Source organism: Xenopus tropicalis, chromosome 7 (assembly GCF_000004195.4).
Source record: "Xenopus tropicalis strain Nigerian chromosome 7, UCB_Xtro_10.0, whole genome shotgun sequence".
Lineage (NCBI taxonomy): Eukaryota > Metazoa > Chordata > Amphibia > Anura > Pipidae > Xenopus > Xenopus tropicalis.
Genome location: NC_030683.2, coordinates 95311725 through 95328836, shown reverse-complemented (window position 1 = coordinate 95328836; position 17112 = coordinate 95311725).

Below are 17112 nucleotides of genomic sequence, written 5' to 3'. Positions count from 1 at the left end.
ATGGGGGCTTGACAGAGTTTTGTATGGACACTTTTTTTGCATAAAATATCAAGTTTTACTTGAATTTGGTTCCATAAATGTGACCTCCCTAAAAGTACATGGTGACCTTCTATGAAAATGTTTTCACTGCATATCCGCTATATTCAGAGTAGCCCTAAGGCCTGCAGTGCCCTAGCAATGGGTCTTGGACCTGGTACTGGCACTTTAATGAGTTACCTGTACGCAGAAAGCAGCCCATCGGCCACCTCCTGTTTGGCTTGGAGGCCTCATTTTGCTGTGAAGAAGGTTTTTTGTTGTTCTAATGATATAGTTGTAGCAGGTGAAATACTTGCCATATTTGGCTTATGTCTAGTGATTATTATGGCTAAATAACCAACCAGCATTGTTTGTATTTGTTCCTTTTTATTTTATATAGTGTCAACACATTTCTGCAGTGCTTTACAGAGATTATGCATAATTCATATCAGTCCCTGCCCCAGAGGACCTTACAATCTAAGGTCCCCATCACATTCACACATTCTATGGTCAGTTTAGTTAGAAGCCAATTAAACTGCCTGTTTGTTTTTGGAATGTGGAAGAAAACTGGAGTACCCAGAGAAAACGCAGACATACAAACTGGCTGCAAAGCAGAAGTGCTACCCACTGAGCCACTGTGATACAGGCTTGATGCAGACACAGGTCCCTTGGGGTCATAACATAGTTGCCTTATTTCACTTGCCTCCTTGACTTCCTTAGGATTGCATGGCTGGCATGTTAGGTAGCAGAGGAAGAGGTACATGGGTTACTTTGGCAAGCATTCCTTAAAGAGAATACTTTGGATAAGTATATATAGTTATTATAGTTATTATTGTATATGTTATTTGCATTTGGCAATATCTTATCTGGTAATAAAAGCTGTGGCCTTTCACTCCAAAACTACGGGGCACATTTACTAACCCACGAACGGGCCGAATGCGTCCGATTGCGTTTTTTCGTAATGATCTGTATTTTGCGATTTTTCTGAAAATTGTCGCAACTTTTTCGTTGCCATTCCGAAAGTTGTGCAAAATCTGGCGATTTTTTCGTAGCGTTAAAACTTGCGCGAAAAGTCGAGCCTTTTTCGTAGCCATTCCGAAAGTTGCGCAAAATCTGGCGATTTTTTTGTAGCGTTAAAACTTGCGCGAAAAGTCGCGCCTTTTAAGTTTTAACGCTACGAAAAAAATCACCAGATTTTGCGCAACTTTCGGAATGGCAACGAAAAAGTTGCGTTTTTTCGTGCAAGTCGTAATGGCTACGAAAAACTCGCGTTTTTTTGCGCAAATCGTATTGGTAACGAAAAAGTGACGACAATTTCCGAAAAGTCGTAAAGGCGCCGAAAAAATCGCAAAAAATACGAAAACATCGCAAAATGTTAGTTTTCCAATCGCAATTTTTCCAATTCGGATTCGTGGGTTAGTAAATGTGCCCCTAGATGTGGTTTTGTCTCCTGGAGAAGTTAAAAGAGCTAAGATGAGCTAGCGATGAGCAAATTTTTTGTGGCATAATTGAGCATTTTGCCATTGGTAAGTTGTTGTGTGAAACATTAGTAAAACATTGTGGCACTGTGACAAACAGCTGCCAGAAAAAATGCAGCGAAACACCGTCCATTGACTTCAATGTATTTTGTGAGAAAAAAATGCAGTGAAAAACATCAATGTGTTTAACAATTCTTTTGCAATTTTAAAAATGACTCTGCGAAGCAAAATGGGACAAGTTTGCTCATCACTAACATAACGCTTTCGCTACTATATGGTACATACCAAATATCCAGGAAAATCCATACAGGGAACACCTGTGCCACACTGCAATGTAGAGGGTACTGCGCAATGGAGATGCTTGTGCTTGATGCTGTTCCCAGTGCCAGGGCCAGATTTCTAAACTGGGTGCCCCTAGGCCAGCCTCAACCATGCCACCTGTCTGACAACCCCTCTGGCAAATTTCAGTAGATTTCTAGCATTGAGTATAGTTTTGCTCTTCATACCTGCCCTACAGTTGTCAGCATTTAGACCTATGCCATCCAGATGTGACCTTAATCCCTTTTTAGTGAATGAAGTATTGCATATTCTTTCCTCCAGTAAATTGGCACCATATCAGGCAAGTTAAAGAGTGTGAGAAGATTAAAAATAATGGCCTAGATGCATTTAGGCTTAACTGCCTAGGGACTCCTGGATACATTCCATCTGGGTTTTTTCATATTTCTGTTGTCCAAATATTTTTATACTGTCTTGTGTCAACACAGGAAAATGAGTTTGCTGTATGAGTTCTGTACTTTTACTCTTCCAATAATCGGAGATCTGACTGTTATACAGTTCACTTGTATATTTTTTCTCTTATTATGCAAAGTTTGTTTTTAAATTCCTGCGACCATGGCAAATTATGAACATAAATTCTCAAACACCTGTATCAGTGCTTATACATTAAACATAACAGAAGAAAAAATACTTAATAAATACTTAAATAAGTAAGTAATACATAATAAAAACTATTTAAAAAAGAATAATATTGCATTGATATTAATATGGCCCACATTCATATGTCCAGTGGTATTGGTCACTACATGATATGTATAATGCTAGCTAATTGTTGGTCAGGGTCCAATCTTCCCTGAATATTAATTCAAATAGTTTTATTGTTGGTACAAAGATGATGGTGAGGTGGGTAAGTGTTATGGTGCCATTGCCTTCCACTCTTCTCTCCTTTCCAGCATACCATAGTAGGTTGTTTATAGCATTGGTCCTGCAGATATAACTTTATACTTTCCATGGACCTGATCCACTTTATTTTTGCAAAGTCTTTGAAGTTGCCAAAGACTTTCTGCCCTTAGGGTCTTAGCAGCAGTTAGGTGGGTAGCAAGTGAGTTAGCGGCTGGGGTTATATATATATTTGTATTTGCCACCATTATCTACTATTTCTTTGAACATTTATTACAACCAGGGCAAAATGCTACATATGGTAAAGGAAAATACACAAGCTCAAATGTAATATAAACTGTGGTTTAAGGCCATTACATAATGCACTTTCAAAGATGTTGGCTTAAATGTAACCAAAGGTTTTCTGCAAAAGCATGATTAATAGCAACATTAAAAATGTTTCCAGCTACAAGTGGCAGCTACTGATTTTTTAATGTGTTTTTAAACACATTAAAGTAAAAAAAAAATCTGGAAAATTCAAATGAAAATCTCTAAAACCTGCCAAGATGCCATAGAAGTCAGTTGGAAGGGTATGTTTAGAATTCAAGCAAGTTTGTGTTCAGATGGCAATTTTGTCAAAAGTCAGAAGGGCTGGGGATGGGGGACTACTATATAGCTGTATGATAATTACTCCAATGGGTATATCTGGTCTTCCAGGTTTATTTCTTAACTATACATTGCTTGCAGACAAAAACAATTTTATTTTTATTTTGACAGTTCTCTAAAGCATATGACTTTAAAAGTCCAAGCCCAATAACTCTGTCATCGATAGAGCTTGTTTTAATGGTGCATAATACATCCTTTTGTCATTGCAGTGAATAGTTTCTCTGCACCATACTGCAGATATACAACATTAAAGCCTGCTCCATCTGCTTCATTGTTTTGCATTATCAATTGTACCTTTCTTCTCCAGTATCCTTTACAAATGATATCAAATATAGTATCCTGTTCTGAGATGAAATATTTGAGATGAATATGATGGCACAAGAAATCCACACAAATGCCTGTCTATGTCAGCATGGGTTAGCTATATACTAAGCTGTTTAAATTACAGTTATAATTATAGAAACATGGAAGATCTGGCACCAGATATAAGATTAATAATTTATCTGTGCAGGTAAAAAAAAATAAGGCTTGTCTGCCACCAAATGTGCTGAATTGTCACTAGCTTGCCCCTGAGCTGACTTTCTTTCCTGTTCAAACACAGACACTGCGATCATAATCACTAGTCAGTATAATCAAGCTCCCCTCACTGCACACGCAAGTGGAATGAAGCCAGGCAGTAATGTATGGCTCTTCTGCCACGGACTGTGAAATCCCGGAGCTGGATTCATGCCGTATTTTGATAAGTGAAGCTTGTGATACGGTCAGAATGCTACATCTGCTATCGTCTATCCCCTGGGGACAAGTGCCACAGAGACCAGTCTATTAAAATCAGATAAAACAGTTCATCTGAAGCCTCTGTTCTCTTTTTAGAACTGTGATATAATAAATCTGTTGACATGGCTTTTCTGCTTAGAAGCCTTGTTAGCGATAGTGCCACACTAAAGGAATGATTAAAAACACATAAAAAAGACATTTTAAAATGTTAAACAATGCATGGACAGTGTCTGCTTTAAAACAAAATACTTGTCTAATTACTTGTAATCTATAAAGTATATACAATTATAAATATTTTAACACAGAATGGGAGGTCACCAGCAACCCCAAAGCCTAACTGAATCTCTTGAGAGCCTGTTGGGTAATTGAGACTCAGCTTTTCAGCACATCTGTGACTGTAAGTTAATGTGGAAATATTTGGGACAAATCTGCAGCACTTTATTTCCTTTTTTATATAATTATAACAGACCAGCAACTTGTTTATAACTTAAATGTATGAATCCTCTTAGAGGTTTCTTGTAGCGGTATGGTACTTACCATACTGACTCATCTCCACCAACCAACCCAAGGTGACCCAATTGCTGAGACACATAACTTTAGCTTGCACTCCCAGTTCTCTTCTGACACAACCTTCTTGTTTTTCACTGACACAGAGGTTCATAGAAATTTATACAAATAGAAGCTGCTGAATTGGCTGCTGCAGACCAAGCTACTTATTGGTCAGTGTACAGGGTCTTTCCAATGGCTAGCCCAAACAATATGATCTATAGAGCAGGTTAGAAAATTGCATCAGACAAGAACCATATTGATGCATACATGGGGTCCTCTCCCAACAGATTAGCCCAATGTGGCCCGGAATGTGGGTGGCGTAAATAGGCAAAGATCTGCACATTTTGTTACCTTGCCAAATGAATGGATCTTGTCTTGTATGCCCAGCTATAGACAGGAGAGTCAGAAAAGAACATAGAGACACAATTAAACCAAGTTTATATTTACTTCATAGTAACCTCTCAACATATAGATACCTAGTAAACATATATAAAGCACTTTGCAGTTGCCAGAGTCCTATAAAGTTGGGAAAAGTTACTGTGTGACTATGTATGTATGTATATCTTTATTTATAAAGCGCTACTTATGTACGCAGCGCTGTACAGAAGAATACATTAATACAAACAGTAGAACAATGTAGAATAATTATTCCAGCAATAAGAAAAGAGTTTCATGGCTACATTGTGAACATTTGTGCAAACTGAGACTTTATTAACCAGCTCGAAAGCATAAGTAGAACAGATCTATATTTTGTTTTATGCTATAATTTGGGCACCATTATTTTATAATGCTTGGAGTTGCAGAGCCTGTTGTGCTCCATCCCATCCAAATCTTCAATACGGATACGTTTAAGGGCAGTTTGGTAGAAAAAAATAAATGCAAATTATAGAATAACTATGTTGGGGGTATCCTTAATTGGGATGAATTTGGGGATTTCTAAGGATAACAAGCTGTGAGGCAGTAGCTACTAAAGTGAATAATGTTCTGCATTGCTTCAAATGGTTATTAGCTCAAGGGATAATGAAACCATAATTCCAATTCTTTGTAGACCCCTGGTAAGGCCTCACCTTGAGTATGCAGTGCAGTTTTGGGCTCCAGTCCTTAAGAAGGATATTAATGAGCTGGAGAGAGTGCAGAGATGTGCAACTAAACTGGTAAAGGGGATGGAAGATTTAAGCTATGAGGTGAGACTGTCACGGTTGGGGTTGTTTTCTCTGAAAAAAGGGGCTTGCAAGGGGACATGATTACTCTGTACAAGTACATTAGAGGGGATTATGTGTAACATAGAAAAGAACAAAGAACCAGAGGCCACCCCTTTAGTGGCAAATAAACTTTCATTTGAAGCAGCATTTTAAGTATAATATCCACGACTTTAGCGATCTCAAGATCTACAGTTAGTTTAGTACAGGAAATGGTATATATATGTGTCGATATGAGTATAGATAGATACATATATGTAGGTATGAGTATAAATACACATTGGGAGTCATTCTGAAGGGTCAGTCCAAATTAACTACGAACTAGGGTGTGGAATTTTTTCCCCATTGATGAACATACCACAATGTCTATTAAACTTATTTCTATTAAAGTTACTTTTTGGTTTTCAGCTGCTGTATAGTGTTAACCATAATAATTCTAAACTGTCAGACTATTGTTACCATGTAAAATTATATACCGACATTGATTTAAAAAATGGAAGATGTGGAAAGCCTCTTATCTTGAAAGTATTATTGCTCTGACAGCTTTTGATTGCTATTTTGACCACAGTTTTCAAAAGAAGCATGCAGTGTTCTGACAAGTGCAGAGGGAGCATTTGGTTTTTCTTTTTATTGTGTAAATAACCACTGACATCTGTAGGAGACTGGCAAGTCTCTCTGCACAAATACCTGACCTGGTTGGAGAATCTACACAAGGAACATTTGTTTTCTTGTGAAAATGCCTGATACCCTTACACAGACTGTAATAAAGCTGATGAAACAATATAATTGTAAAGCACAAATGTTTCACACACACACACACACACACCCAGACCTCTAAAACTGCAATTGGTACCCGGTGCACAACCCCTGGTAGGACGGAACTCCACTAACACAAAGGACAAAAATTAGGTACTGGCACTCAAGGCAAATGCAAGTGGGGGAAGAGTCATTCATGTTTAATGAGTCAAACAAGTAACACAACGTTTCGGGGGCGTGCCCCTTCATCGGGTGTTACTTGTTTGACTCATTAAAGACGAGGGGCTAGTCCCCCCCTTGCCAGTACCTAATTTTTTAAACAATATAATTGCCAGAGGACTGACAATTAGTGACTGTTACGTTGAATAAACAGCTTGCATTGATTTGAGAACATCAGAGTTTGTGCTGGATAGCTTAAAGCTTGCAAAATTCCGAGCAAAAAGCTAGACTCACTATATGTGATAGAAATGCATATCTAGCAAAATGTCACAGGGCAGAGGATTGTAAAAAAAATGTGTGTACTTCTCTATCAGCTTGCAACTTCTATATTTTCCATCTAAACTGCAGGGTATCATTACAGAAAGCTGTCTGTGCAAGTTACAGCAAATCTACTGCAATGCAGCAAGAGGGGGGTAACATCAGAATACATGAAAGAAAGAAAAAGAAAGAAAGAGGAAGGAAGAAAGGAAAAGGGAGGAAGGAAGGAAGGAAGGACAGAAGGAAGGCAGGAAGGAAGGACAGAAGGAAGGCACGAAGGAAGGAAGGAAGGAAGGAAAAGGAAGGAAGGATCTGTCTACTTGAAGAAATAATCTGGCCTTTAGAATTATGACATATTGAGCATCGCAAAGAGGGAGTGGAGCTCCAAATCTCAAATATGCCATACACATAGGGGACATCACCTTATTATCACAGCTATTGTGATAACTGCCCTTTATGGTTCTTTATGGCTCCATTATTTTAGTTTGCACTTTTTTTCACTTTCATTTCTTCTTTTCTCCAGTAAGAAACGTAAATACAGTCCAGTTGTCAGGGATCACTTTATTAATAACTCAATCTATTTGTCCCCCTATCATGCAAACCACAGCCTTGCTGTAGGCTCTCTTTCCCTTAACACCATATGTGTGTTTATAGGTTTTTTTGGATCAGTCCTGATATTACTTCCCTTTGTCCTGTTTAGACCTATTCCATAGGCTTAATGGGCAACCATTTAATTTGTGTGCTCCAGCCTCAGGTATTAACAATTGCCAGTCTCAACCACTCTTGTGCAATCTCATGGAATCTAGATATTTTAAATCCTATTGCAAATAAAGTAGGCTAAAGTCAATTGGAGTGGCTATATGTAGAAGACAGCAAAAGTCTCTTGGTTGGCAGAACATTTGCTGGGTTTGAGTTGCTGTATCATGACAAACACAGTTCAACTGAGAAAGATTCTTTTTTAAAATAGACAACATAGTAAATGAGTCAAATATTACAAATAGAGTTTATTCATATGTTCTACTGATCACCATTGACGCTCTACAAGGCTTAATATGATGGTCCATTTTCTTTAATAAATATACAAGCTTCTTTTTATGGATTACATTGAAATGTAATAGTTGACATTCCTAAAAATGAATAATGAATAAGGCATGATCATGAGTGGATCAAATTGGCTTTACTGAATGGTAATGCTACTAGGAATTGTTATGTTATTGTTATGTATTGTTCTGGGTCCAGAATATAATACTGGTGATAAGGATATGGGATTATGAAAAAAAACTACAACTACAAGTTAGTCAGCAGGTAAAGAGAAAACTTAAGAGACTTTCATAATGGTGTCCCTGGGAAACACAGAGGAGTTTGACATTGCCAGGCCATCCTCCTGGGACTCATATACAGAGAGATTGCATTTCTTTCTAGAAGCAAAGAATGTGACAGATCATGTGGCGAAGCGGGCAGTGCGGCTCAGTAGTGATGAGTGAATCTGTGGGACTTCACAAAACAGCTGAAAAATTCATTAAATTTTGCATTCCAAGTAAATACAGGCCCCATCAAGTTCAGTTGTTTCACCAAAGCTGTGTAGCCCCTTTTTGTCTGTAAATCAGACAAAGACCAGCTAGTTTGGCTTTAGAGCATGGGGTACTCTGGACTCTAACACACAGGATGGGGAGGTAGTGAAACAACTCATTTATGCAGTAAACTCAAACAGAACTAGTTTTATTGTCCAAGACAATTGATCCACAGGGATATGCAGTCAATACTCACAATGCAGATCTAGAGCAAATGTATTTGCAGGTTAAATGCAGAGCAAGCAATGTAAAGATGTAGTAGTAGTAGTAGTAGTTGGTAAGCACTCTTTATCTTTAAAGCACCAGATCCCAAACAGCAGACACAGTTCAGGGAGAAGACTATGCCTGATACCTTTGTCACTACACTCAGGCAGCAGAGCCTGTAAAGGAGAATACTCCCAACTATCTCTCCTAGTTGGAGCCAAAAAGACACTCTTTCTAACTAAAAGCTGTGTCTATTGCTTAATTTCGGAGGAAACTTTCCATGCATTATGGCCCACTAAATGCCCACCTGCTTTACCATGTGAAGTAATACTTGTGGATTACAATAAAAAGACTGTGGATGTTGTGGGTGCATGTTTTCCACTATGGAAAAGACATAGGAAAACTATGTCTCACGATTAATAAAGGACAAAGAGTAAGTTTATTAGTAGTTTGAGCCTCTAGGCTCTCAATTAACTGGACTAAATTATGCAAATCAAAGACTCTAGCAGTGTATTTGGTGAAGGCCTTGGCAAGTTTAAGGGGTCACCAATATCATTCCTGCTAGATCCCAAAGTTATCCCAATACGCATGAAGCCACGACCTGTACAATGGAATTATAGACTGGCATAAACGTTTGTTGCAGCAACATGTAACCCCTTCCGCTAGCACTGGCTGGAGTCCTGCAGAGCTAAAACCTGTTTGGAAAGACTGCTTCGCAACTTACAAAATAAGCAGAAAGATAAGTTTCATAAAAATGCACAGACCTCCACAGCGAGAATGTTTGAAACAGGCAATTAAGTATATGCCAGAAATTTTGCACTGGGACCAAAATGGATACCAGAGGTCATTGCTCAAGCCACAGGCCCTGTCTCTTCCAAAGTTAAGACTGTGGATGGCTATGTTATTAGAAGACACGTTGATCAGCTGTGGAGCAGATGTAGGGACCCATAGGGTTAATGTGCCCCTATGGCTTTAACCCCTATACTTCCTTTTTCTCCTTGTTACTGGGCAAGGATTTATGTATCTATTTGGTATTTACATATACCACTGTTATTGGCCCATAGGTTAGACCACACCCTACCACACTTTCATATAGTGTTTGGGAAGGGGTGTTTTTTCCTTCTTGGCCTACTGCATATAATCTGTGTGGATGTGCTCTAGAAAGCCTGGGATCCACACTGGCCCAGAAGTGTTAGGCCCTAAGGGAACCATCACCCTTAAGTTGGGGAGCAGGGACCCCGTGAACGAGGTATAGCAAGAATATGATATCTCCTGTTATAGTACGTTTAGGTATGTGTAGCAGTTAGACTTATTTAGTAAGATCAATTTCTGGCTAACTTCCAACTAGGAGATTAGAAGATTAGTCTCCTTTACAGGCTCTGCAGCCTTATTGTAGGGGCCGCAGTTAAGACACAGGTGTCAGGCTAGTTTCTTTTTCCTGAACCACCGTCGGCTGTTTGCGATCCAATAAGGGTCCAATAAGATGGGCATCCTAACACCTGCACTTGCCACAGTGGTGCAATACTGTTCTATTTTTTAACCTTTTGAGTCCTGCCTTGCTTTATTACCTCATGTGCTGTGAGTATTTTGTCTGAACCCTGCAACATCATCTTTTGTCTTTGACAAATAAATCAGTTGTTAAGTGTTTTGCAAGAGCTTCTGGCATCCATCTACTTCTTTATTTAAACTTTTTGCTTACACTTGGCAGTGGGAGGTTTAGTTATACAACACCCTTTGTGTTGTAATTTTCACACTGTGAAGGCCCATCCTTGGGAAGGGGAGTCCTATGTACCCCATGCTCTACCTATTGCTGGTCTTATATAGCCAAATAGGGGTTACACAGACTATGGGACAATGCTTGTCCAAACACCAAGGGTGACCTAACTCCTTTAGCTTTTCCAGAAAAAGGAATATGTGCAGCTGAGCCACCAGCAGGTGTACCTGAATGGTTGCCTGTCAATACTGAGGTCAACGTTATCTAGGAGGGGGAGGGGTATTATGTATTGACTATTAGACTGAGGTCACTAGATGGCGCTGTTACATGTAAACTTGGTATGTGTCATGCTGTTCTGTTGGAAATCTCTTTCTGTTATCTGTCTGCCATTCCCTCTTCCCAACTTCAGCAGTTCAGCCATGTTCTTTCCTAAGTAAAATCTGTTCCACTCCCAGCTGCTGTAATCCTCTTCTGTCCTAATACAGGGTCCAGAATATAATAGGTATAATATTATGTACTTTAAGTACAAAGGGCAAACACATGAATTGAATCTTCTTGAAGATGCTGAGAAAAATGATGTTGGGATTAAACATTTTTAGTCACTTCCATGGCTTTACCCTTTACAACTGTGCCAGTTTCCATTAAATGCCATATTCTAAGTATTTTGCTCTCGCCTACAATTGATTTACTTAATTTTTTATCCATCTTTTGCCTTCTAAAACTGTTTATTAACATTATTTTCTCCTTTATCCTTATAATTCCTCTGGAATGAATAAAATGTCCTGCAACAGAATTTTAGAAATGGCACAAGCTTACTAAGAAAAACAGAATATAACATTTTTTAAAGTACATTTATTAAATTAAAATTATTTACCCAATATTTTATAGGGTTTATATGCAGAGCTGAAAAAGTTAGGCTTATATGTCTCCTGGTTATTAAATAGAATTAAGGTTAACAATTATCGGAGAGCGCTCGCAGGCTATGATAGAGAGGCACTTGGGAAATACATTAATAGCCCTTTTTCCATTCTCCCACATTAGTTGCTGCTAGAGGCCACAGTCCAGCTTAGCTATTGGACACAGTACCAGATAAAGGTTAATGTAATGAAGTTTAGTTTATCAATGTACTGACATCAGTACAACTCAGTATAAAGAACACTGGGAATATTGTTTTTATAAATGCTTGCCCTGCATGTTTTATACCCTCTGGAGTCATCATGATTGGATCAATTCCAGTACAATCTAAAGTACTTTGGGAACAAAGGACAAAAGTGTGATAAATGGAATCTTCTTGAAGACTCCAAAATTAAAGCAGTGTACCCCCCCCCACCCCCCAAAAAAAAAGCATGGAAATAATGATTTTAGTGAATGTTTTGCAGGAACTGCAGTATAACAAAACAAAATCAATGCCATGCTGTGCTTGAGACATTATTGGTCTGCAAAACTGTTTTAAAAAAAGGGATTTTGTTGTGCTAATGTAAAAAAAGAATTGCCTGAAAAGAATATTTATTATATATAAAATCTATCACCCTGCAATTTAAAACGTAGCACAAGTATAAAGGATATTTGTGGTATAGAAATCATATGTTTGAAAAATGGAATGTATAATGCAGTTGGTCTAGCTGAGCCTGCGGCTGTGCAACATCTATAACATATACAATGTCCACTTTAAACTAGAATACAGCCACTGAAATCTGCCCTAAATTCACAGTATTCTGAACCCATTTCCCCAATATATATACCCCAACAGTTTAATGAACAACACCAAGCACTATATACCTGACTTTCTACAAGACAAATTTGCTGACTCACAGGGTTATAAACACCAGGCAAATTTGCACCTGGGCAGTAACCTATAGCAACCAATCAGTGGTTAGATTTTTTTTCAGCCAGCTGCAAGTCGAACACTGAAAGCAATAATCTGATTGGTTGCCATGATTTACTGTCCAGGTGCAAATTTTGGTAATTGCTTATAAATCATTAGATTGTCCACTGCATACATTGCATGCCCAAATCTAACCCTGAAAGAGGCCATCAGTAACCTGTGTGCATAAGACTTGCTGTACGACTTATATTTATTTTTATTTAAAAACAAATCATTAGGGTTGAGGAGACTGCCTCATACAGATACAAATAAACAAAAGGAATTCTGGGTATGAATTTACATGGGTTTATCCTATAGGCTAAAGCTTACCCACTGGGTTTTTAAAGCAGAAGCCAGGATAATAGCTGATCAGATTCCCAACTACAGACTGGTTAAAAATACAGACCTGCTTTAAAAACCCAGTGGGCGAGCTTTAGCCTATAGGATAACCCCATGTAAACAGGATTTTTTTTGGAGCTTGTTTGGAATTCATTCCCAGAATTCATTTTGTTTATTTGTATCTGTATGAGGCAGTCTCCTTAACCCTAATGATTTGTTTGTGAAACCACAGGGTGACTCTACCTAAGCTGATCAGAAAACCCTGCACTACACTGATGAGCCTCAAGAAAGGCGAAACCGGTCTGTACTTGGGAATTTGATCAGCTATTATCCTGGCTTCTGCTATTATAACCAATTGGGAGAGCTTTAGCCTATACGATAAACCCATATAAATGGGATTTTTTTTTGGAGCTTGTTTGGAATTCATTCCCAGGATTCCTTTTGTATATTATTTATAAGCAACAGAACTGCTTCTGGTACTGTGTCTTATATGACTAGGGAGTATTAGAATAAGGACTACAATAAATGATCTTCAGCAACTCAATTGGCTTGTCTGAATATCAATTCAATTCAAAGGGGAATTTTACATTTTGGCACTACTTAATGTACAATTGCTTAGAGTGCTGCTCTGAGAACATTTCTCCATTATTTTCTATGATATTTGCAGTTGAAAACGGCAATTATCATGAATGTGTATCACAAGTGCCCCCTGCTGTTCTGTTGGGGTACATTCCACACAAGCAATAAGCCTCTTCTGTTCAGTTCTATAGTTCAGTAAGACAAGAGTGATAGAACTGAGCAAAGAAGCATCAGAAGATAGTTCTTGCGTAAGACGCTAAAGCTGTTAAAGTTCTTTTTTAAAGCCTTTGCCCTGACAGAAAGCAAGAGGTATTCATGGCAGACACTCATGATATTAGATGTGTCTTACTGCTAATAAAATGGAAATGCATGGAAAAAAAATAATGAATGTAAATTACAAAAGTGCTCACAAGAGCAATTTGACATTATATCCCCTTTAAGTGCCCCTTGTATGATCCAGTGTGCCATTAAATGCAAAACTAGATCATCTGACTGTTTATGCAGTGTATTACATTAAAATATGGGTGACATATTATATTGGCATGACCACATTGTATAATTACATCTGCTGCCAGACCTGCACACTACAACACACAATGCTAACCTCCTAAGCATTATATTGATATATGGGGTGGCTTATTACATGCATACAAGCTATGAATAATAGTACAGGTTTTCCGAATCATAGTTCTTTCCTTTCCCACCTCCCCAAACTTTATTTATACTTATTTAAGAACAAAAATGATTATTACATTACCAAATGGGATTTTCTTTTCCCCAAAGGTATAGGACATTATAGCATAATACACAGTGTTTGAAGTATACCATAAGTGGGTATTTATGCGGGAAAAAAGGATATGCAGGTTTAATGCAAGTTTTTATTTCTGATGAATCTTTGCAGTCAGCACCTGGATTAAAACTTCGGTGCAAGGCGCAGAGCATAGTGCCGGTGGGCGCAATGCAGCCCTGTCCTTACTGCGTGCCATAGGGCAGGATTCCTGCACCCTGTGACTGCCAGAGCTTCCTAACGAGCATCTGAATGACACACAAAGCAAGAGGTAGAGGGAATACCTACTGTATGTGCCTTTCTCTACATGTGAATACAGTGTTGCCAAAGCAGCCAGCAGTGTATTTATGGAGGAAGAAAAAGTCCTTGATGGTGGGGGCAGGATCCAAAGTGTAAAAAGCATGGCAGCTTGCACTTATTTTTTTTCACTTTGCACCTTGCCCCATTGTCAAGTGCCCTCCTGTGTCTCTCATGATACTAGGCTGCCAGCGTTATATGATATTATTATTACCTAAAACATGTTCCTGTAAATGTTCTCTTTAGTAGTCTTGTGTTGTTGTTTTTTGCTAATAATAATGAATTGGAAACACTTTCCAATTGTCATTTTGAGGTGATGACATGCATTAAAGCATAAGCAGTTAATTGAGCTGGATGGAAGCCTATTATAATATAAAGTGAACCGGTTAAGAACACCCTGAATGCTAATTGCAAGTTTCTCATCCAATTTTCCAAGCAGTTTCATTTTTCTTTTATTTATGTACCAATAGAAGACTGTTTTTGACAGATGTGACCTCTACATAATAAAACATTGCCAAATAAATGCAATGAAAATACAATTTGTTAAGCCAGTGACAGGAACAATGCCATGTTCTATGCGTTAATCAAATCAGAAAAATTGCTTTTTGTATCTCAGTGCCATCGGGAGAACTGCCTTATGTGCCATGCATCTCGTACTGGGCTAATAAATCCAATGTCTGGAAAATCTGCAATTAGGAATTCCAGTTTTACTTATGAAGTAACAAAGGTTTAAATGACAGTGCTATTGGGACTACTGTACATTTGTTATCGTTTGGCCAAAGTTTAGGCAAGAAACATAGTCAGGAATGAGCCACAATAAGCTTTCTCATGTAAATGAAAATCTAATTTGTTTCAAGCTTCATTACAGTTCCTTCCTTAACGGGTTGTTCACCTTTGAGTTAACTTTTAGTATTATGTAGAGGGTAATATTTTGAGACTATTTGCAATTGGTCTTTATTTTTTATTATTTGTAGCTTTTTTTTAATTATTTACATTTTTGTTTAGCAGCTCTCCAGTTTGGAATATCAGCAGTTATCTAGGTGCTAGGGTCGAAATTACCTTAGCAACCAGGGAGTGATGTGAATAAGAGATTGGTAGATAAATTGGAGAGGGCCTAAATAGAATGATAAATAATAAAAAGTAACAATAACAATAAAATTGTAGCCTCACAGAGGAATAGTTTTAGGCTGCTGAGGTCAGTGACCCCCATTTGAAAGCTGGAAAGAGTCAGAAGAAGAAGTCAAATTATTCAAAAACTATAACAAATCAATAATGAAAAGTTGCATAGAATTGGCCATTCTATAACATACTAAAAGTTAAAGTAAAGGTGAACTAATCCTTTTGCTTAATGCCAGGGATATCTACAAAGGGTGCATTGGCAAAACTGTGAAGACATAATGAAATACTAAAGCTCTCTGACAAAAATTGCTGAAAACTACATAAAAGGAGATAAGGGTGAAACAAATGAAATAACAAGTGATCTCTGTATATGGTATGTGTTCTACCACATATGAAACTCCAAATCTATTTGATTTTATAGCCAAACACTGTTAAATACTTCTCAGACATGGCAAAAATGAATTACAACTGGGGTTTAAACATAGGTCAGAACAAATATTGGACCCCTTTGTGGACTATGGTTTGGGCATTCATCATATAAATTGGGTGTCCTTACCAATAAATTATATAGAATCTTAAATTACCTGAAAATGTTTTCTTCTGCCTTTCATAGCAAAAAGGCTACTTTTTTTGCACTGGCAGAAACATTATGTTCAAGAAAGGGCTGGATGGCTTATTAGCAAGTGAGAAAACATGGGGTTATTCAAAATAGCTTGTACAGGGACTGGTCCGATTGCCATCTTGGAATCAAGAAGGAATTTTTTCCCCTTTGAGGCAAATTAGAGAGGCTTCAGATGGGTTTTTTGTGCCTTCCTCAGGATAATTAACAGTTAAGCGGGTTATATATAGACATGAAACTTGACAGAACTTGATGGACGTGTGTTTCTTTTCAGCCTAACCTACTGTGTCATTATGTACTATTATGAATACTACATGCACAGCTGCAGGAAAGGAAAATTAGAGTTACTGAACATAAGTGGAGAATGTTCCTTTAGAGTTGGGGAGGTACAACTGGGACAAAGATTCACCTATATATTCATTGTCTCTAATGAGTCCCTAAGATGGTGGCATTATTAATACATACATTTTAGAGTTTTAGTGAGTAACCCTTTCCAACATTTCATGCACCGCTGCCTTTAAGCTTATACATGATTTCTCCACACCATAGCATTGGGCACCTCTGAGACGGAAGTGCTCTTTGCAAAGTAAAAATTCAGACGCAATGTGCCAAGTTTTTTTTGTAACCCAGAATGCAACATTTTTTTGGACAATTCCTATGTAATTGCAGCTGTGAGATGAGTTGGATCCAATGCAACTGCAGCCAGTGCATCAAAACAAACGCAATCAGTTGGTTGAAAATTTTCTACATCCAGATCTCATCATTTCTGGCACTTGGCATCAAAATGATGTCTGCCCTGAATTTTTTAGGTGCAAGTTCACTGCATGTATTGATGTTGGCCACTGTGGGAATCACAGCTTGAGCACTGGTGCCGAGCTCAACTTTATGGAAGTGCAAGAACCGGCTTTTGACTGAACCTGCATTGGATGTCGCCAGTTCGTACAACTGCA